Source organism: Gymnogyps californianus, chromosome 16 (assembly GCF_018139145.2).
Source record: "Gymnogyps californianus isolate 813 chromosome 16, ASM1813914v2, whole genome shotgun sequence".
Taxonomy (NCBI): domain Eukaryota; kingdom Metazoa; phylum Chordata; class Aves; order Accipitriformes; family Cathartidae; genus Gymnogyps; species Gymnogyps californianus.
In genome coordinates this window covers 11,883,544-11,906,519 of record NC_059486.1, presented here as the reverse complement: position 1 = coordinate 11,906,519, position 22,976 = coordinate 11,883,544, and the positions used below count along the sequence as shown (strand labels likewise).

At 38.3% G+C, this 22,976-nt stretch overlaps 1 long non-coding RNA gene across 1 annotated transcript in view; it reads right to left on the bottom strand.

Annotated features, from left to right (window-relative positions):
• LOC127022818 (uncharacterized) overlaps positions 1-14,639 on the bottom strand; it is a 63,690-nt gene extending 49,051 nt beyond the window's left edge. The window contains exon 1 of the long non-coding RNA XR_007767377.1: positions 14,598-14,639. This is a non-coding gene — a long non-coding RNA (uncharacterized LOC127022818). The remainder of the gene's footprint in view (positions 1-14,597) is intronic.
• Between the last annotated feature and the right edge of the window lie 8,337 nt (positions 14,640-22,976).

Sequence of the window (22,976 nt, the reverse complement as noted above, 5' to 3'; positions counted from 1 at the left end):
AGTCAAAAGGCAATTCTAGTTCAGTATCTGTTTACTGAATAGAAAGGGACTCTGGCAGTATGAACAGCTTTAGCGGAGCAAATTCTAGCTTATGCCACATGAGGTTCTAGACTTACAGGATATAAATTGTGAAATGCACTTTTGATTGTGCAAAAAGAACTTAGTATTCAAAGCAGATCAGTAAATGGTACAGTAAAGATCTCAGGATAAGAAAAAATATTTCCTTTTAATCATACAACATTGGAACAAAGTTAGGTAAACAAGATTAAATATCGGTGTTTCATGTGAATGGATGATGGAATTATGGTAATTAACAGAACCGAGTATCTTGAGTTTAGAGAGGACCATATATATCTTAATGAATATGCGGATGTGTGAGAGATGAGGAAATGTAAAGACTGGCCTCGCGGAGCTGTTTTCTGGGGTACCGCATCTGAGGTGCCGAGACTGTAAGTGCAGAAACTGCTTTTATGAGAATGAATTTCCATGATCAGCTAGCTAATCCAAAACCATGTCTTTATAATAACTTTAATATTCATCAGTGACTATATAAAGGGATGAATCCAGCCATTAATGAACTAAAGGAACAAATAATTAGGACTTCACTGAATCGTTACAGAGGCTATTCTGGACTATAAGACCATCCTATCACCTTCCCCAGTCAGTTACAGCATGGGAAGGGCTGGATCTCCTGTAGTAAACAGCTAGCCAAGTGAAGTAACTGTGAAAATCTGAGTAATTTCTGTGCAATATTCTTCTGAAACTTAGTTTACCAAAACAACAGGACTTGGCTCCCTGCCCATTGCAGTCATTTCCCAGCATAAAATGAGATTACACTTAAAGGCAGATTTCTACACTCATATAGAAGTCTAAGAAATGAATGGACTATATGCAAAGACAGACATTCAGGGTCTATGTCTTTAGCTAAGGTGACTGCAACAGTAGCAGTGCATTCCCAAACATCTCCTAGTCTTCAAGTAAATCCACAGAAACATTGTGAAAGGACTGCTATTTTTACCCCTCCCCCTCTGAACTTCTTCTCAACTGAGATCCATTAGACAGATTCCAGGTTATATCCAGCATAGCTTCTAGGTAACTCTCTACTAACGCAGCAGGGGTAATTGCAGTGTGTTAATTATTAACGAAATGTATCAACTGAAGCAAAAGGTATCCATATGACTACAAAATTGGCTTTTTGTAAAAGGTGGCATTCAAGAATATGGGCATGTACATTTGAATCCAAATGTATCATAAGGAACAGACAGTGCTACTTACTTTAAAAATCAACTGTGTACCCATGAATTTAAACATATTCAGATTATCCACCACTGTGTAGGACTGCTTTCTGCCGGAAATTATTATTTTTCATGGCATATAATTGACTTGTCACTGTAATAATTTTATCTGGCTATGCAAGAAATATGTCAGATGACAAAAGACAGCTTATGATTGTCTCATTTTTCTACTTTTGTTGAAACAAGTGGTTATCATTAGCACAGAGTTCCATCTTCTTAACTAGAACACACCCTGCATGTACATGCATGTATAGGTGCAAATATATGTATAGAGTGTGATGAATTGAGGGAGGAGCATGTCAATGGTGTTTAAATACAGAAAGAAGTGCTGTTAAGAACAAGGCAACAGTATGTTCATTCTCAAAGATGAAACAAAAGCAGTAAGTTTAAAAAAAAAAGTAGCAAAGAAGCTCCAGGGTAGATAGATAGCTGGAAGAGCTTTCAAACATTAAGCTATTTCAGCACTGGAACAAATTAGCTGGAGAGTGTGTGGACTCTTCATCTTTGTAGAACCTTGAGAACAAGAAAGAAAAACACTTCTCTTGATGGATGCAGAGTACTTTATTCTGGGAGGACCGTACTTTATATGAGGATCATCTAAAAGGACCTCTTGACATCCACAAAGCTTTGAGGCCTCGAATATGGTCAAGATGACATTTGAACTGCTTCCATGAAAATGAACATCAGCAGTAGCATCATTTACACCTAATTTTAAAAACTAAAAGTAACAGAAAGGAGGTAAAGCTAATTTCTCCTAGTTTGAATCATGACTGAATGATTCTGAGTTGAAACCCCAATAGCCCTAGGAAATACAGAAAAGCAAAAAAGCTAACTCTATCTGACTTCCCCAGCAGCCTACACAAAACAGCTGAGTTTGTCCAGAGAACTGTGTGCAAAGTACTTTAATCAGACACAGAATGTTTTTTGTTTAAATATCAAGGAACACAAACTTTGCAAGGGAGAAACATTCCAGGTCCTTTTAAGTTATTCAGATTTTGACATGCTATTTTTTCAAATACTTTCCCTCATCCAAAATAATGCAATTAGATAGTAAAACCTGAAAAATTCTATATTAGCCAAGTGAGAATGCTAATTTTTTTTCCATTTAAAAATAACTTTCCAGAATGAGATGTACTCCATTTTCTAGTAAAATGTCTAGTATTTTAAAAGGTTAGGCTCAAAACAAAATGCCTCAATGTAACCAAAATGTTAAGCTTTTTTTTTTTAAATCAGAATGCTGTACAGTTGCACTAAAAATAAACATTCTTTTTCAGAAACTAAGAAAGTTCCTAGGAAGTAGAAAAGTCACCTTATACACAATTATATTTTAAGAGGGATAGAATTAAAACCTTTTTCCCCCAAGAGTCTTCAACTTCATTTTCTGATGTTGCAAATCTAGCAGTTCTCCAATTTTTTTCTAAAATAAATGGGAGAGGATCAGACCTCAATTTCTATCATATAAAACAAGCCTTAAAGAATGTAATACTATTTACAGGATAAATATCAGAATCCTTCTGTTTGCATTTGTAACTATGTACCGATAACACTGCTTTCACAAACAATGTGGTGTAACCACTGTTTGTAACGTAACTCTGGGCTCTTATCTCAGTGCTACAAGGAATCTCCTCTGGACAAATCTTACTGATCACTCTGACAAGAAGTACAACTCATAACACTTCTAGGGAAGTCATGACCTTCTAACACCTAAGAACTGGTGCCCCTCCTCTACTAATTGAATCAAGAATTGTATTTTGACTGAACATATTTTGACTGATGTAGGATCAAAAGTTGTGGCAGCAGCCATCCCTGGCCACACACCCTGGCTTGAAACAGAATTTAATAAGCATGAATTGCAGAAGAACGAGGTGAAGACACAAAGTTCTGAAGCTGGAGGTTCTAGCAACGTCTACTTCTTCAGGATGGGGCATTAGGGACCTATTAGCCCGTCGGTTAAACACCATTCAGCTCGTGAGCCATGAGAAGAATCTAGGTATTTTAACACCTTTGCCAGGTGACCCCCACAGCACGCTCTTGGGAGATTATGTTGTGGTGAAAATTATATACCTCCATTGATGTCCCTGCAACTTTGGCAATTTATATCAATAGCAAATTTTATCCACAGTTTCTTGCACATGTTCCTCAAAATGATGAGTTCTGTATTTTTCCAGCTTAAAATAAAAATTATTTGGTTGAATTGTAGAGGCAAGGTACCCAGTTGTACACAGGGCTTTCAAATGAGTTTTGCTTGAGTAAGATGTGTAAGGGCCAGCCTCACTGCATTTCATTCACTTAGAATGCTTTTGTTGATCATAATAGATAATTGTGTTGCCAGGATTACATCAGTTGTCGCAATTTGGATGGAGTCCACCTCTCCTTTCATGGATTGAAATGTGTGAAATTCAATTGCTCTGGTGAAGTCTTAATTTTATACCAATTTACTTACAAACATTGAAAGGAAAATAAAATTTAAAATGTGCAAAAGATTAAAGCACTCGTGCTAATGAGAGCCATCTGTTTATTTCTTTCCTTTTTAAAGCATTTTCAATAGGTGGAAATGAAAGACTTCAGACACATTTTCATGTCTTGAGCCTCAGCAACAAAAAAATAAACACACAGACTCATCATCTTCCATCAGCAAACTTGTACTAAGAAAATAAGCCTCGTTCCAGCTTGCCAATTGCTTCAGGGCCAACTTTAATTGCACCACTGATGTGAAAGTGGCTTTGCCCCACACCAGGATTCTTATCCATGTCAAGAATGCCCTCATTTTAACTGTGTTACCATGTATGAATGGCCCCCTCTGATCACAGATTGGTCACTGTATGTTGCTCAGTATTTAGAGGGTGGCCACTATCAACAGAAGCATAGCAGCCAGTCCATCTCTCAACTCTTGGCAAGCAGGGGCAGTGGGTTGCTCTGCTACTGCAGTGTTATGGCACCAGTCTTTGGTACTTCATCACCAGTATACTGCGGTATCAGAAGGTCTGTCCAAAGCAGTCCATATATAGCTTTTACATATAAGTACCATAGCACATATATATATACACACACACCACAGTCCAGAGGACTGCAGCCATATCAGGCCATGTTTAAGTGGAACAGCATGAATCCTCTGAATATGAAGTCCAGCAGTGGAAAGAAATTGCACATTAGTGGACCACTGGAGCCCCAGCTCCAGCCTAGAGAGCAAACCAAGAGATTAATTGACAATTCATCACTTCCAACAAGTTTTGAATGCCAACCATATATTAGACATCTATATAGACAGATTTATAGCACTGCTTGGAATTGCATCCCAGTAGATATATGCTTAACATTCAGCCAAAGGTGTCTCTAATCAGATATATGCTGCAAAATGACATAAGTCTTAGCAATCAACTGATCAAGCAAAAAATTACTGATTTTCTGAGGAGGGGTTATTTTACAGTTAAATCAGTCACCATTTCCCAGTATAATTTAATGAATGGTGAAAAACAGGAGTGATGAGCTGGTGACAGCCACCTGGAGAGCTGCAAAAGCAGTACCATCACACATTGTCACATTCTGGTCTAAGATGTAATAGTGGTCAAATGCGAGTTAACTAGTTAAACAGCCAGATAGCCAACATTCAGAGAAAAATAAAGACAATTTGAAGTGTCATCACTTATATAAAGGATCTTTGCTATCTTTACAGAATTTTTAAAAGTTTCAAAAAACCCAGGATGCATAGATTAGTGAAGATTAGGGGACTCTTAAGAATCCTTATGTTTTATAACAACTGCTACCTATACTCTGTTGTATAACTGGAGTTGCAGATTTTACGACTATTGACATAAAGTTCCCAATGTATCATAATTAGAGCAGCATCTGTGCTAAATGCCCATATGCTGCTTCCCAGGGAGAATTAGAATGTTTCCTGGCCTTTAAAGGCCCATTTCCTACACAAGCTCATTTGGACAGTATCATGATGCTCTCTAAGGACTGACAATGCAATGACACTTTCTAAGGACTCCATATTAATGTTGGAAGGAGACAGGGATCCAGGATTCTTGGACATTGCTTGTCACATGTTATTCACTCAGCTTCAGTCAATGGCTTTTGCCATGTTTGTTAGCATCTACAAAAAAAAGAACAAATCCCCCCTAAGAGGCGTGCTAGGGCACGCTGAAAGCAAACAGCTCACTTCAGTTTACATGCAAATATTAATCTTTTGCATAAGTTGACTCCTATTGAAAGCTTTGTTGGGACCTGTATAGCTAAAAAAAAAGTTCCTCTCGTTAGGAATTGTGGTTCAAATAAGCAAGGCAGAAAAAAGCATAATAAGCAGTCACCCAAGTACACACAAGAAGTCAACAGCCCAGCCAAGGCTGGAAGCTACCTTCCCTGAATGCTAGCCCAACAATTTAACCATGGGACTCTGCTGATTTTTTTACAGAGCACATGTATGAAGAATCAGAAGAGCTGAAGGAAGTATTTTGAAACATATATTTTGACAAGAATTAAACTAGATAAAGTGTGAAAAACTTGTAGTTTATTGACAAGAAATTGAACCCACATTTAGCCAAGCTAAGATTTTACTCCACTGACAATATAGGATATAACTAACGAATAATGATGTATGGATTTTCAGTGGTGGCCTACTGTGTGAGGTGTGATTGACATGTAAACAAGCATCTGGAGAGGAAGTCAGATGAATAAAATTACTTTATTCTTTAAAGTATACAGATTATGAAAATCCCCCCAACATTTAATATTTGCAGTAGCATTCCACCTTTTATTTTTTCTTCCTTTTATTCAACTTGGCACGAATAGCTGCCTAATAAATTAACACAACCTTGATTTGACAAGCTTTTCCCCAGTTGCATTACAATGTCAAGTACCAGGGCGACTGCCTTCAGCATAGCCTTGACCATTTGTCATTTTCTTATAATTAATTACAGCTCTCTCAGCCAAGGCTGCTACAGAAAGTGATAAGACTATTATACAGCTTTCAACGTTCATTGTCTATGGGATTTTCACTCTCTTCATTGTTCTCCAAGGGGGCATTGTCCAATGTTTTGGACAGAAAATTAATTTTATCATTAATAGGAATCCAAAGCCCAATTTCTTGCATAACTCTGAAACTTTTTTTCTTCATATTTTGCTAATAGCTGACATGGTCAAGAATGCAACACATTCTGGCCTCAGAATATGCAGTACTTACCCATGCTGTGTTGGGTCACTTCTAACCTGACTCAAACTCCAGAATTTTCAGCTTGCAGAAAACATCACTATTTCAAAACTTGCTTCTTATATGAATCAGAATACTTTTTTCCTTTAGGGTTCTGAGGTAAGAGGCATCTAGGAAAAAAGTCTGTGTTGGAAATTTTGTAATCTAATGTTTTCTTTTGAATTTCACTTTACAGGTTTCGGTTGGCTGTATCGATTACTTTTTTACATCATCTCATGACACAGATGTCTAAACTTCTGCCAAGTATGTAGTTAAAGAATTTCAAACAGGATATTCCCTTACTACGTTAGCAAGACCCCTTCCTTTCCCTCCCACATATCTATCCCATGCTTTGAAAAATTTTTATTCTTACTTATCCAATATTGTCTTGATATTTGGGCACAGATTTCTCAGGGTAAGTAATTTTTACCATATCATTATTTTGGATTTCTTAATTATGAGATATTGTTTGTATTACAATAACACTTGCCAGCTCCAGCCAAGACTGAAGTCACAGCCACCTGAATCAACCCCTCCCCTAAAGATCTTGAGATTTACACAAGGCACACAAAAGGTAAAAACTGAAAGAACGCCACATATTGGGAAAAATATACTCAGCTGATTAGAAGCAGACCTGGAAAGACAAACCAGGTCTCTGTTTCAGTATTCAGCGTACTAATCCAAACCATGAGTCACGACCTTCACCAAAAGAAAACCTGCCAGCCGGGTTTCCAGCAACACAGGGTATTATCACCTTTCCTTTTCTCAAACTGTCATGCTTTGAATATCTTGTGCACGAACTTTCAGCGCACTACTTCAAGAAGTAAGATTTCTTTTACTTTTATTACACAATTAGGTAAATTGGACAGATGTTCTACTTTATTTTCCCAGCCTTTACTGCTGGCATCTATCTGTGTCATTCCTCACTAGCCTGCTCCTTTCGGCTTCCCATGTTGCTCACTTGGGTTACTAATTGTTCTATTTTTGCTTCAATGGCCACTGTTATTGATCATGCATGGTGGGAATTTTTGATCAAGTCCTGCAGCAACACAAACACCAAATTTGTCAGGGAAGGTACTTCTCTCTCTGGATTGTGTCCTGACCTAGATAAATAAGGGCAAATGTGTTGAAGGACCACACCTATTTATACTACAGCACAACTTGCCCTTGTCTCTACTTTGCAAGGACAGATGATAAATTCCTGATACTTTCACAACAGGGTGTGGATACATCTGCCTCATTATTAGGCACCCTGAATAAATCAAAATCTGGCTATTTTCAGTACAATATTTATTTCCAGATGCATTTGTAAGACTATAAATATACTTCTAGACACTAGCATGCGTATTATAAATAGCATTTTAAAGAGAACACATTTTAGACATCTCTCCCTATTTCTGGAAAGCCTCATTCTAAGCCTCTAAACATTGAATTGAAACTTAACCATTAACCTCAGGGAAAATATTATAAGCATTCAACAAAACTATGAAGATCTCAGCTTTTATAATTCTCTGCCTGAACAAGTTATCTGAATTATAAGACTTCTGGCCAAGTAACATACACCATTTTCCATGAGAGCTTGTAAATGCTTTTGGTTTTGCCCCTAAAGCTTCCAATGAAAGTCTTTCATTTTTGGATGAAAACACAAAACAAAATGATGCCATATATTCAACTTTCAATGAGAAAAGCTAGCTTTTATCTAATAAATTATGTTCTCACCTTCTTAATGAAGAAGTTGGGATATTTCAAAAAAAGCAAAAATCTTCCTCTTAAGTTCTTTATTCTGATTTGAAAAGCTGATTCTTATCCAAAAATATTATTTCCCAGTAAAAGTTAAGGAGGTGAGAGACCATTTAGAAGCCCTTCTATTAAGGAACAAGAGATAGTACAGCAATAGACACAAATAAAAGGGACCTGAAATCTTATCTGATCCATCGTGGCAAAGAATTTTTCGTTAAGTTCATTAAATTGGTCTCCTTGCCCAACTGCTTCCACACTTTCAAGTTTTGTTTGCTACATGAAAGAGGTAACACAAGAATGCTGCAATGCCAAACCTTCTTGATCTGCAGCCCAAGTTTGTTCTAGACACTCTCCACTCAGGGCTCCACTCCACACAAGTGAAACTCTCATTTTTCTGAAATTCTACTTTCACCAGCTATTATATTTGATGCTTTCTCTTCTGGGTAGAAGCATTGCCTAGTGTTGTAAAGGGAACAAGTTCTGCTGCCATTGAATTTATCAGCAAAACTTTACTGACTTCCTTCGAAAGGGATCAATCCTTTTACACGTAACATGGCACAATTCACTTAACAACAGAGTCACATTTCTTCTGTGTGTCAATGAATGCTGCACCATTGGATATTTGCCTTTTCTCTTAAATCTCCATTCCACCTATTTCCACTAATCTCTCTCTCATGAGACTCCCTGTGAGACTTCAGGCAGTTTGCATATATGTAATAATACCTTCCTCTCCAATTAATCTATTGTTCTGTCAATACCTTGGAAAATTGACTGAAAGATCAAAGTAAAAAGCGTTTATATTTTTATCTAAGATTGTCTCTCCTGCTACAAATTTTGTGTGGGTATTATTTGCCATGTCAAATTATCCCTCTACTTTTAAAAGAAGCACAATATCAAGATAGACAGACATGGCGGTTTACTCCCAGTGACACCTGCTATTATTCAGCATCTTCAGGGACAAGTAATTTCAGTTTTAAGGAACAGTTAAGCCTGACACCAAATCAGAGTTGCTAATGGTTACAGAAGCATTTTCACAATAAAGTGCTGTTCTTCAGCTGCCAAATTGTTACTAATTCAACCATTGAAGTAATACAAGTTTTAATCTTATGCAGTGTGTGAAAATGACCTGCTAAAAAGAGCTATTCTTGAAAGGTAAGGGGTGTCCCATCATACACACACACAAAACATCATAAAGATACAAATTGCATGGAACAGTTTTGATAACAAAAACATGTACAGCAGGACTTTCAGGGCTTTCTCTGGTTTTATACCTGGCTAATGGATGGCTCAATAAAGAGAAGCACCTTGCCAAGGGGACTAACCCCTTGGTAGAGACTGTACAAAGTGTAAATTATGCTTATCTCAGTTTAAGGTCAAGTCCCTGAGGCTTGGAAAGATCTCTGCAGCTCAGAAGGTAGTGTTCTGTTCTCCTTTCTAAAAAGGGACTGCAGGTGGTTGCTTTCATCTCCATCTTCAAGGTAAAGCCTTTAATGCAGGTGCTCTTTTGCATATCCAATGCACCTCCTCTATTGTGGGGTTTAGTGGTCCTCTGCACTATGACAGGATAAAGGACTAAGTAAGAGTCTTTCAGTTCTTTACCATCAAAATAGCCTTCTTTGGAATCAATGGTGGTACAGACTCCACAATTTAAAAAAAAAAACAACCAGTTGATTGAGGTGGCAGCCAAAACTAAGCAATGAATGACATCCAGAAAAATCAACTTGTCAGAAGACAAAAGCCTGCCCAGCAGTGAAAAGTTCCTCTGGTGCCACCTCTAGTCTAGTACTTCTGGCACTTCAGAGCTCCCTCGGTGTGGCTAATACCCCAGTATTCCAGAGTTGAGGCCTCTCTTAGATTTTCCTGAAGTGCTGCATGAAGCCTCACCCATTACTCCTAGAAAAATCCCTTTTTAGCATTCAAAATTCCACTCCCTCTTTGGTGCTTAGATCCTTCAAACATTTGTGTGCTGTTATGTCTCTCTGTAGCCACTGCTGAGCCAATCTATATGTATTTCATTCTTTTAATGTTTCCTTTTATATGAGTCCCCACAGCTCACTCTTCCCTCTGAACTACCTCCAACATTCAGTATCTCTTTCTGATTCCAGAAATCTGACAATGTTCAAGTTGGATTCTGTTTCCTGCAGTCAGGAACATTCTGTACTGAGTTATTCTTGTGATTTAAACTATTTCTATGAACATATTTTAAAAGTTTTATCTCCTGTACATCTTTTTTGGTGCCAAACTACAGTTGTGTGTGAGGGGGAAGAACCGATATGGAATTACTTTAAATACCTAGTCTAGATGGGTTAGAGAGGCACAGAAGTCTCAGAGGGGAATGGGACTCGGTGGACAACACAGGAGCTGGTGCAATTCTGACTGTAAGGTTAGATCTGTGCCAGTACTTCTCAAACACATCCATCTGCCCCAGCGTACACTGAGCATTTCCAAATTACTTTTGCAATGCACAATGCTGTTTAGTTACTTTATCACATAATCATCCAAGCTGATATTGAAGTGGGAGATGCACAGTAAAAAGCAGCAGAAATGGGTGCGGTAGATAGTATAGCTTTAGTCCTGAAGTCAATGAACAGTTTATTTTATTTGCACTATTGACAGATACTGGGTCGCCACGGCTAAAAGCCATTTTGCCTAGCTCTATGGGTGTTATGATTTTGGCAACAATCTCTCTCTCTTCATACTCCTACAGAATCATATGTGGCCAGTCAAAATTTTTAATATGATTTTTCCAGAAAATTAACATGCTGATTCCACATCATAAAAGTGATGTGAAATTTCAAGAACAGACTGTTCTGCCAAATTTCACATTTAAGTTATTTTTGAAAACTCCAAAATGCTTCTTCCAAAAGTCTCCTAGTGAAACTTTTACATTTTCCTTTGAAATTATTTTGGCTCTAACTTTCATTTATTCCTTTTTTATTGTAAAAAAGCAAGAAATCATCAAAGAAGTCAAAATTCTCAAAACAAAACCTCAGCTAGAAAAAAGTTTAAATTTCCTGAATGCAGCTTTAAAGAGAAGTCTAGACCAGTCATTTTCACCCTAAATTTCATAGTTGCCACAAGGCTAAAAAAAAATTTCCATTTTCATTCTGCTCCACTCAGCACCTCTATGGACAATGCCATAAACTGCACATATGCCTAACCTATAATTTTTTTCCTCCACTAGCATCTGCCAATTTGGTAAATTATAACATAGCAAACAAATGTATTTGTCACAGCTGTAATAACATGTATCCATGCTACCTACATTGTTTGATTGTTATTAAAGAATGAGAAATCTTAACGCTGGGTTAACACTACTTTTGTCTGATTGAACAATCTACATTGTACTTATTTCTGCTAACCCTGATTAAAAGTATAATGAGAGCCATAAGAATTATTCTGCTTGATTGCCATTCTACTGACACTCCAAATAACCCATGCTGTCAATAAATTAGCTGATGTACTAAAGCACTTTGACTCTGCTGATACACAATGGTAGTAATTTCAGTAGAGCTGAAAAATCAGAAATACTTAATGACAGATATAATCATAGTCAATGCTTTGTAAGGTTTCGTTGAAACAATATTAAGCTGAAAAAATACAGAGAACAAAATGTTTGAACACACTGAAAGACAAACACTACAAAAAAAACCTTTCAGACATAAAATAAGAACGTAAGCAAGCAAAAAAAAATTATTCTCATACTCACTAAAACTGTCTAGGACAGAATCATGTATTAGAGTCATGGCACGGTCATTTTTCCTTCAGAGACTGAACCTGAAATGTATTTCTTTCTTCCTTCCCAAAATTCCATTGAGATCCAATTTAGAAAATAAACTTTTACCTTAACACTCATGAATGAGCTGAAAGAAAAACAAAACACTTTCCTCTGGAGAAGCCATTAGATTTTGGGCATTTTTAGTCCTAGCAAAGGTGTGCTAGAGATTAATAAAACGATAACCAGATTTTCAAGGGCTCAAGTTCTTCTCTGGCAACATCCCTTTGTTCCCAGTGAGATCTTCCAGCTGTGTAACCACAAAACAAATGTAGCTTCACTTCAATTAGGTATCAGTGTGGGAGATGACCCCTTCCAAAAATGTGGCTTTATTCAGTCTTTAAAGGACACTAAAGATGTCTTGTCTGTTTCTTTCATTTTACATCTCATTTGAAGGACAGAGAAGACATCAGGTACTAAATAAAGACAGTGCCACAGTCTTCAGTGTAAGCAGGGTGCAGCAGAAAGAAATACTATATTTGATAAATTACTAAGGGTGAATTATTTGGAAGCATTTTCTGTGGAGCCTATTCTGAGTAAACTTTTAAGGATAGATGCCTTGCACTTTAAACTGATGTTACTTTGCAATGCAGGAGAAACAAAAACATTGCTGAGACACAGCTTGGTCAAACTTTACATTTCAAGAAAGCCGTTTCCTTGAGGGTAACTATGTAAGTACTTTGGGTTTTTTTGGACAAGGGTTATTCAGTTAAAGAACCGCATAATGTAAATGAAAGATGAGGGAATTTTGCATGAAAAGGTAAACCCCAACACCACACACCAACAGCTGGCATAAACTGCCTTGCCTCCAGGGGAGTTAACAGCAGTTAAGACTAACACTCTGAATTTAACTCTTGGAAAAGACAGACAGTTGGATTTGTTTTCAATGACTTGATATTAAATGAGCTTCATTTCTCTTCGTATGTGACACAATCCTGTTTTATATTTTATTTCAGAGATACAGCCATGACCAGTATAGAAGACTACACACCTGTCACAGTGCCAAGACAAGTAATGTCAAGTTTCCGTGTTTCTAATAATGATATAAGTAATTTACAGGAATAAATTACAGTAAAAGTAGAGCTATACGTGTAAGGTCATACACACACAAATGGATCTATGGAAACATTTGTGTGAGGAAAGTGGGAGACGAGAAAGTCAGTCTGACCATCACAAATTACCTTAACTTTGTAATCTAACGACACAAAATATCCAGGAACTTTGAAGACAAGCATGACTGGGCACGAAGTTAACCCAAATAATCCCTAACTTTACAGCAAGAACAAAATTCAAAAGGCAGTAGTCTAATATATACTAATATCCAATGAAAAGTTATTAGCTCTTATTTTTGTAAAAGGATACAGAATATTAAAAAAAAAATCCAACTAATATCTATTTCAGTCATTACTAATGCACTGTCACTGACCCAGGAAAACTAACGTCAGATTTTGGGTACCTCAGCTATATGCTGTCACGTTTCTTATTTTGGATTTACGTAGAGAAAGTGTCTGCTAAAATAATAATTAAAAAAAGAAGCGCAATTGCACAGTTTCACCAAGAATAGATCTCAACATGCTCTTTTCACAACTCTCTGTGGGAAGACAGAGGAGGAAGGAAGGAAGGAAAGTAATTGCTATTTAATTATATCATAAAAACATCAGCTGACATCGCCAGTAAACGTGCCATCCCATGTACAATTTCTCAATGGGTGCACCTTTGGAGCTCATGGAAGCCTAGACCATGAACAGAGAAGAAGGCAGGTAGTCCAGTTCAGGATGCAGTCCCGATTCTTACACCCCAGAGCCCAACATCCTGAACCACATACTTATTTACTACTTCCCACCTCATGTCCAGACATTTTCAGTCTGTAGACTCACTCAGGCCCTTGAGCATTAACAGGAAACCACCTGGCAATGGAGCACCTGAGTTGAGTTATACCCCTAATTTCTGGAGCTCTCCCAATCTCTACACCTGGCTCGTTATTGGCTTTGCCTTTGATTTCTGGCAGGTGTGACCCCTAGCATTTAAGGGTTCTCCAGCTAAAGCCAATTCCATATGCTAAAAGATTAGCAGCAAATAGGCTAAGAGAGCTCACAAGAAAGTGATGTAAAATGCTTTCTATAGAATTAACGGCAATGTCCAGAAGACTAGCAATAAAGATACTCATCATATTCACAAACAAAAGCCTACATCCACAGCAAAACTAACCTCTTAGGGGAAAGCACGGACCCTAACAAGGGAAAGTAGTGGGCACTCTCCCCGGCATTTCTTTATGCTATTTCAATGTAGGGTTCCCCATCAACCCCCGCCCAATATGCTACACAAGACACCAAAGCCCAGAAGACTGTCAGAAGTTAGTGGGTCCTCTCCTACTGCAACTGCATGCAGCCCTGTGGGGCCACAGAGAGCCCACTCTGAACCCAGCACCCCACCATCAGCCACAAACCTTGTCCTTGGCTCCAGCTCCTATGGCAAATGGCAGCTTGGTGTGAGGGCAAAGCCCTCAGGAATTACAGTGCCGGCAGCCAAGGGGTATTAAACCATTGCACGCCTTAACAAAAGGGCAGAAAAACACACACACACACATAGTCATCCTCACCCCAGTTCTGGGCGCTTGGCCAGCCAAGTCAAAAGTCCCTTGAAGAGCTGCAGTTCCTCAGGTAGGCAGCAAGCCCCAGCCCTTCACCACCGCCATTTTGCAGCCACCCTCAGCCGGGCTCAGCCAATCCAGCTCAGGCTGGGGGCTGAGGTTTTCTCTGATTGGTGCACCCACCGTTCTCCCGCTGTTCACTGCCCCTCCCTCAGCCAAGGAGGTGGTGACCAGCAGAGCAGGCAGGTATGGCTGGGCCAGTACTGAGTGATGTCCTGAGCTTTCAGGGGGAGCCTTTTTTTCACAGGACATATTTAGTGCTCAGTAATTCTTTAAGCTACTGAAAGAAAAGGGAACTTCCTCTTGCTATAGCCCAGTGACCAGGAAGTTCCATAAAGTGGAAGATTTTTGTTTCACATAAAAGGCTCATTTATGTTGTGCTTTCCATTAGGGAGCCTAGTTTTGAAGATTCTGTGTCTTTTCCTCATATACCAGATCAGCGGGTCTTTGAAGGAGCCCAGCTAGTGCCTAGGGTGTAATACCTCGGCTCTGCCGCAGAGCTGAAGCTGTGTTTTCCTGTGTGGAGGCACCGTGTGTCTGGGAGAGCTGCATGAAGGTTACTTCAACACAGTCAGGCTGTGCTGGCTGATGGCTGGCGTCCTCCTGTGCTGTCCTGCAGCATCTTCTGCTCGGCACAGTGTTCATCTTGTTCCCACTGCATCCAGTGTCTGTACAATAAAAGGTTTTTTTTCCCTTCTTTTTTTCCCAGAGGCACAAGAGTGTTTTTTAGTACATCTCTGAGTGCATCTTAATACAGAAGCGATATTCATTTTCATTCAGCTGTGTCAGAATATGTTTGCTCTAGATTTTGGGCTGTACAATGCAGATGGAGTTTTGTATGAAATTCAGGCTCCGTATCTCAGCCTCGGCAGTGCCTTATGTGATCCACTAAATAAGCAGAGCGCTGAGTTTCAAACAGCAGGTCTGCGGCATCAACAGTTTCTACACCGCTGGGTTTCCACCAAGGAACATGAAGAGCTCACCGGTATTCCACTGAGTATTCTGACAGGCACATGTTAGCTTCCCTCATTTCCAACAGTTAAACCCTATTAAAATAAATCAGAAAAGCATCAAGTATTTTTCTAAAGTCACTAGCCTGTGGAGCAATTGCTTTAGCCACCGTGGGGAAGCCATTCCTTTTCCCGTGTCAGGGGAAACGATATACATGAAAAAGGAGAGAAGATCAGGCTATCATACACCCACCCAGGATTCCCAGATACACCTTGGCTTGTTCCAGCTTTTGTCCAGGGACTGCTCTTTTTGCTCAGATTTCTTAGCTCTGCAGGCATGACAGACGGCAACTCATTCTACTCGGTTGTGGCAGATGTGCAGTTTTCTTCTCTATTCACTTAATTCAGCTTGAGAGAGTTGTAAAAAAAAGTGCTAACCTGCCTTCCTTACTGCAGACTGCCTCCTTGCAAGACCTAGTCCAGATCCTTGGATCCTTTATCCTCTTTTCTGGATGGCAGAGGTATGAGAAAAACAGTCTCATAACTCATACTCTGCTGGGATGTGTAGGATCAAATAGCACTTGCTACTGGTCCTACTGCTGAGGGGAAACAGGATGAACAGGCAAATGAACAAAATAAAGGAATTAGACTTCAGGAGTGCTGAGGCTTTCCATATTTGAGGATGCTGCTAGCATTGGATGTTTTGACTATAGCTTTGAGATTGGTATCAGGACCTCTTAGAAGAGGATTTGAGTTTGGAGCTTCAGGTCAGGCACAAACCCCAAAGAGCTCTGTACATACAGATGAGCACTCCTTCGGTCTCTGCAAGATTTTTCATCACACCACTTCACAGCCCAGGATTGTGGTGCTGATTTTGATTCTGTTCATGTAAACACATTCAGACCAGAACATTCCAAATCACCAGCTTTCAACTGGAGCCAAATGGAAAATGCAACGTAAGAGTCTATGAAAGGCAGCTCAGGCTTTTTTATACTCCAACTTACGCAAATTGTTTGACAAACTTCTTGTGAATTTTGAACTGATACTGAAGCACTGTAGAGTGAATTCACCCATTTTGTGGCTTGTTTTGGAAGTTTTGCATTCCTATCAGAAAAAGCTATCAGTAGTGTATAATACCACCATTTTTGCTTTAAAATATATCTCCATAATGAAAGAACTTGGATCCTCCAATCAAAAAAATTATCTTTATAAGCCTTTTTCTATAACCAGACTTCACCATGTGAGAGGATATGGATGTGGGATTGAACTCCTTTTCATTTTGTATAATAGTCAATAATGGCTAATCACATATTGCATTTTTACTTGGGGGAAATGATCTCATTATATCTGGTTTTGATCCCCCATGATTCCTGAGACTCAGTAAATGGGAAGGTTTCCAAGTGAGTAACTGCGTTCTTGATGAAACTGATCTCTTTTTACATAATCCCATAAAAGACATCTTTCCTCATATTAGTTGGTTAGCACTATGTAATATACGGTGTTTCATCATTAGCTAGCCTAAATGGACATTCATTGGATTAACATTATAATGTTTAAATTTCTCCTCCAAAATAATACATTAGAGATTATTGCTGTAGTTTTTGCTCCAAGGCACTACTGCTTGTAATCAAAATCTCATTAAAAGGAATTCATATATTCTGTAGCCCAGAGGATCTCAATTTCTTTCCTTCTCCTGTCCCTGTGCCTCCCATGCACTGATTTATATGGGTGTTTTACCTAAGGAAAAATTGTCCAATTTGGCTCTTTTAAGAGCGAGTGTCAAAGGTACAAACAGAATTAGACACCAAGTTGTTTACATACAGTGAGGAGCTTTGAAAAAGTTTTACTTCTCTCTCTTTACTAATTTAAGTCAAACTTTTAAAGTAATGAGAACTTTTTTACACACACTGCTCTGACGTACGGTTAGACGAGAAAATCCTTTGACATTATAATCTATTTGACTAGAAGGAAACATGACTTTAGATAGATATCTGACCTTGTAACTAACTACCTTATCTTCTATTTTTGCCTCTCCTCTTTGCCTAAATTTCTTTCAAATAACTGATTACTTTTAAACTGAACTCAGTGATTACTGGAACCAAATCCTATTGAAATGAGATGTGAAGTCTTCTGGATTTTATATGGAGTGGTATTTGCCTGTCACCAAGCAGAAAAAATAGAGGATGCTTTGCAGTAATCACAGGTTTATTAATCCATTTTTTTTTACTTGAACATCAAGATTATCAGGAGAATGTTTGCATTGTTTATTTTTTTAGGAAAAATAGATAGCTTAATTTTTCTAGTCTATCAGAAACTGACATGCAGGAGACACTCATGAAAACCTTGGCTGGGCAGAGCCCCTGGTCTAGTTTGTGCTTTTTTCTGTATTTCAGATAAGTCTTTCTTCTGCAATCTGTAGTGCTACAAAAACATCAAAGTACTAAGTTCTTCAGATAAAATCCTTCCACCTTTCTGTACATCACCAAGGTGAGATAGCTCTCCCAGAGCAGCCTGCATTATTTGTATTTTGGTAGCACTTTATAGAAGATTAAATGATGAGCTAGTTTCATTGGGGACATGATTTATAGTGTCAGTCTGAACAGACAGAAGGTGCTAAAAGTTATCATTGCCTTGGTAAGATCCATGAGGAAATGAAGTTCCTGCACCTCTTACATTGATAGTGAAATCACAGATGGAGTCCGAGGGAAGGTAAAACTGAAGCTTGAGTCCAGAACCGAAGCTGTGTTCTCCACCACTGTTTTAACCATAACTGTCCTCTTTACTTGGGATAGTCTTTTAATATTTTAATGCACATTGTTAATTCACAGCCCACCTTAGTGAAGTTGTTGCTTCTGCATCTGACAGATCTTGTGTCCAGAGAGCATAGCTTTCTTCAGACAATCACACCGTACAGCCCAATTCGAACATGATTAAAAAAAAAAAAATTCCAACTGGCTCTTAGCTTCAATTTTGAATTATGTAAATTGTATATTAGTATCCAAACTCAGCAGATACAACATGCTGAGGTTCCCTAGGAACCTGTTCTAGGTCATTTTACAGATTGATTGCCTCAAATACAATTTTGACAGTAGATCTATTATACTTATTTCTTGGGCTCCCCATTTTTCTCCTCTCTGGCTTAACAGCGGCAAGGTGGTGACGAAAGAGTTTGATAGAGCAGCATTTACAAAGAGTGCGAATGGATAAGTCTTTGAACTGCTAGAGTAGCACAAAAAATATTGACCTCAATTTTTGGTCAATTTGGAATCCTGAAATATTTTTAAGATGAACGTGATGCTTGAGAGCTGTTGGAGGATTTGAAAGGCTTTGCTGTTCTATGTACCTTTTGGCCTCTTTGAACTTCCTTGCTATATGCACTGAATGCAGGAATGCTGTTTGTTTCCTGAACCCAAAATGACAATTCACATTGCCCAGTTTGTTTCCTTATCTGGAAAAAACTTCATAGATTTCCATCCCCATCTTTGAGCAGTGAATTTTCTTTGCACTTGCTAATGTAGGGAACACAGTTTAATGACCTTCCCAAGCGCTAAAAGTAATTCATCACTAATTGTTTTTAGAAATAGGTTTTCCAAGGTATCTGTTTAAAGTAAGCTTGTTTACTGATGCTCACTCATCCATATAATTCACATCTTGCAACTAAAATCACTTTTTCTTTAATATAATGAGATTTTAGAAAGTCCTCTACAGGTTTCCCAAATGTTCAGAGAAAATACCAGAGTGGCACATTGGTATGTTAATAAACATTTTATTTACTTCACATTCAACACAGGGACTTGTAGCTGGAAGAAGATATAACCCACAATTTAGGAAGAGCTATTCAAAGGCAATCTTATTCATGGTCCTTCAGAGCAATAAGTTCTAAGTTTTTTAACCTCATGTAAAATCTTTGAGATTTCACTGCCTCTCACTTAGTTTAAACAAAGCTTTTTTACACAACATTTTAAGCCTGTAGAAAGTTCCGCAATGAAAGATGCTAGAGGTTTATCTAGTTGACTGTGTCTAGTAACAGATTTTCTATTGAACTTCATGTTCATCAACAGTAAAGTAATAATGGTCTCATAGGGGACGGTCTTCCTGAAACTTAGGGAGTAATTGCTGTACTTGTGCCTTGCAGCACTGCAATTTATGACACCAGTGTGCACAGAACTAAAGCACATGTTAAATCTAAAGCAGATGATTAGTACCAACAATTTTAGTGAAATTACTCATGCTTAAACATAAGCATCTCAGCATTAGTAAGTTCCTTAAGGATATCTTACATCTCTGGTTAGATTTTTTAAAAAAGTCTGTCTTTGTGTAGGAAGATGACTAAGCTGTGGGTAGGTAGTAGGATACCTTTCTTTTAATGGCACTATTCAGATTTTTTGTCCTTAAAAAATTATTTGAGGTGAAATCTTTCTCCTCCTTTCCTTTGCAGTTAATTGGAGGATTTTCTCTGATATTACTGGGGACAAACTTTCACATAGTTTTCTTGTATTTATCTATCCAGATGCTGCCATCACAATGATAGATGGGTGCTGCTGCTTTTCTGTAATACTTATATCCACATACAAAGATCAAAAAGAAAAAGATTTTCCCTTAAATCCACTTACCCTTCTTCTGGGAAAGAAGTAAAATGTTCTCATTATGACTTCTCTTTTTTTTTTAAATTTTTTTAATCACATCTCAAATTGTCTTCATTTGATCTTGCCTACCTTTGTCCTACAGCTATCACTTTTGTCTTCTTTTTCTGAAAACCAGGGTTTGTGATTTTGGGAAAAAGAGATAAACCTTTTTCTTAAGTTTTCTTTCATTGCTGTGTGCTCCCCTTGGAAGACTGTAGCTTGAGGACAGAAAGTTACATTGATGTGGGAAGAGGATGAAACTAGGAATTCACATTTTATAAGCAAATTTTAATTCTGCTTTGATTTCAGTCACTGACAGAATTCGCTTGCCAGATTCTATACTCTTGACAATTATTTTGAAATTCAGAATCACTCCGTAATCTCTCTCTCATCTTGTTTTTCCTTATGAGTTTCATCTGAAATTGGTGATTATTGAGCATTAGTCAAGCTGCCTTCCCCCTAAGTTCCTGCAATTCAGTATTTTAAATTTGGTTTCATGGTGCAGATGCTATTTAGAGCTATATTTATGCTCACAACTGGAATTGTAAACCCTCCCCTAGCCTCTGGCTAAGGGACATATGTGCTTAGGCAGATGTTTCATGACTACAGAAGAAACCATCTCTTAAATACATGACCTGCTTAGTAAATGGATCCTGTTTCCCCAGATGTCAGGAGATGATAACACTGATAAGAAATCCTCTCTGAAACATCAGTTTGTTCTTTTCAGATCACAGACAGTGATCTGTTAACATGGGTTATGAATGCATGCTACTCAGGCTAGAGTTTTCAGAGAAGTCTATGGCACTGGGCTTTCTTTAATCTCTTCTGAAAACACTTGCCCCTGTGCTAGTCTGTGTAGGTACTGTGCCATTCACATTCCACCCTGATAAGAATTATCCAGGTTAGGATCAGATAACCTTTGTCTGCCAAGACAGTCCTGGAATACAGCCTTATCCCAACATTACAGTCTTCCTTCAGGATACAGACAGAGTTTCTTATCACATGCCCTAACATTTGGGAAAGAGTGCCTCTCACATGATCTGCCTTCAGATGGGCTTATATTGCATGTCCTGTTTTGCTCTTCTTATACGTGTATGCCCCCAGCCTAAATATGAAGTACTGTGCTTAGAGTACCTGGGTATTATTTCCTTAGTCGGAAAACACCATTGTCATTCTAGATTTGAAGCCAATCTTTGAATATATCGTATCACCCCATAACGATTAAGGCACTCACTGAAGATAGAAACTCAGCAAATCAAAGTGCCAATTAACATTTCAGAGATGGAACATTGCATTATCATTCGCTTTGATACCCAGTACCACAATAGCAGATGCATCTGCTTTAAGCTCTTAGTCAAAACGCTTCCCATTCTTAATACCAGAGGGGGAAAAAAAAAAATTCTGGTGAACTTAATGCCAATGCCTAAATAATTATTATGATATTGGGTTGAACCATACATACCATGATACATAATTATTTTCCTGAGGAAACCATTCATCTCCCAACTCCTTAATACTCCAGCATTAAGCTCCTTGAGCAAAAACAGAGCTATGCAGCATTATTCCAAACTTTACAGTGGAGGTATAGTGCAGCTGTTAATTATATGTGTTGCAAAGGGAAAGGAGATCATAAACAAGGAACCAGGTAGATAAAATGACCTACCCTAGGTTGCTCACAAGGTCAACACCAGAACAAGGTAAATGTGATTTCTTCATTTCTCCCAGTAACTAAACCTCACTTTCTATCATACAGTGTAAAGTTCAGACCAAAACTAATACTACAATGAGACCTCCAGGCTAATCTCACACCTGCAAATCCAGGAAGCAAAAACTACAGTGTGAAGAATCCAGCCTGCCCACCAGGAAATAGCACTATACTATCATCTGCTCTTCCCTTCTATATCCCCTATATCACAAAGGTAAATGTGCCTATCCCAGTATGTACGATATGCCAGTTCATTTGATATATGTCTCACCCTTATCCTCAATTGTTTCTTCACTTCACAACTGAGCACAGGGCCAGAAATACGATTAACTGTGAAATTTAATATATGTCAATTTATCTGCCATTTGCTGTTTGTAGCATATTGTGAATAAGAGTGTAGACTTTCTCATTTTTTCTTATCCTTCACTCATGTCAGAAATGCCAGATTCCTGAGCTGTACAGTCAGAGAGAAAATAACCAAAATGTCCTTTCCTGAATCAATCCTGTCTCTGCTGACATGGCAAGACGTCACAAAACTCTGAAGATGAAAAATTGCTTACTGTACACGACAGCAAATTAATAACAATACAGACGCTGGAGCCAAATCCTACAGGTGTTACTCAAATCTGATGCCCATCAGCTCCAACAGAACCTGTTCAGCTAATAGCGTAGGCTGTATTCTTCACGTGCTACTGCTTATAATCATGCAGTATCCATAATGGATTTGCAATACTATAACACAGTGAAACTCACGTCTGGGCACAGTGTTTGCACACGTAAAACACAAACCATTAAAGTCCAGTTTGGTACCTCAGAAGAAGGCTTATGTGGTACCTTATTACTGGGATTTCTAAATGTGTTTCAAGCTGGCCTAATTTGCCTCCCATTAAAGTCATTCATTTCCCATTAAAGTCACTGGTAAAATTCATTAGTTCGGTTTAAGCAGACTCAAGTTGAAAGCAGTGCATTTCTGAAGGTCCCTTGCCAAGGCTAATAGTCACCACTGACATAACCATGATGAGATAGCATTTTCTTTATATAGTTGTAG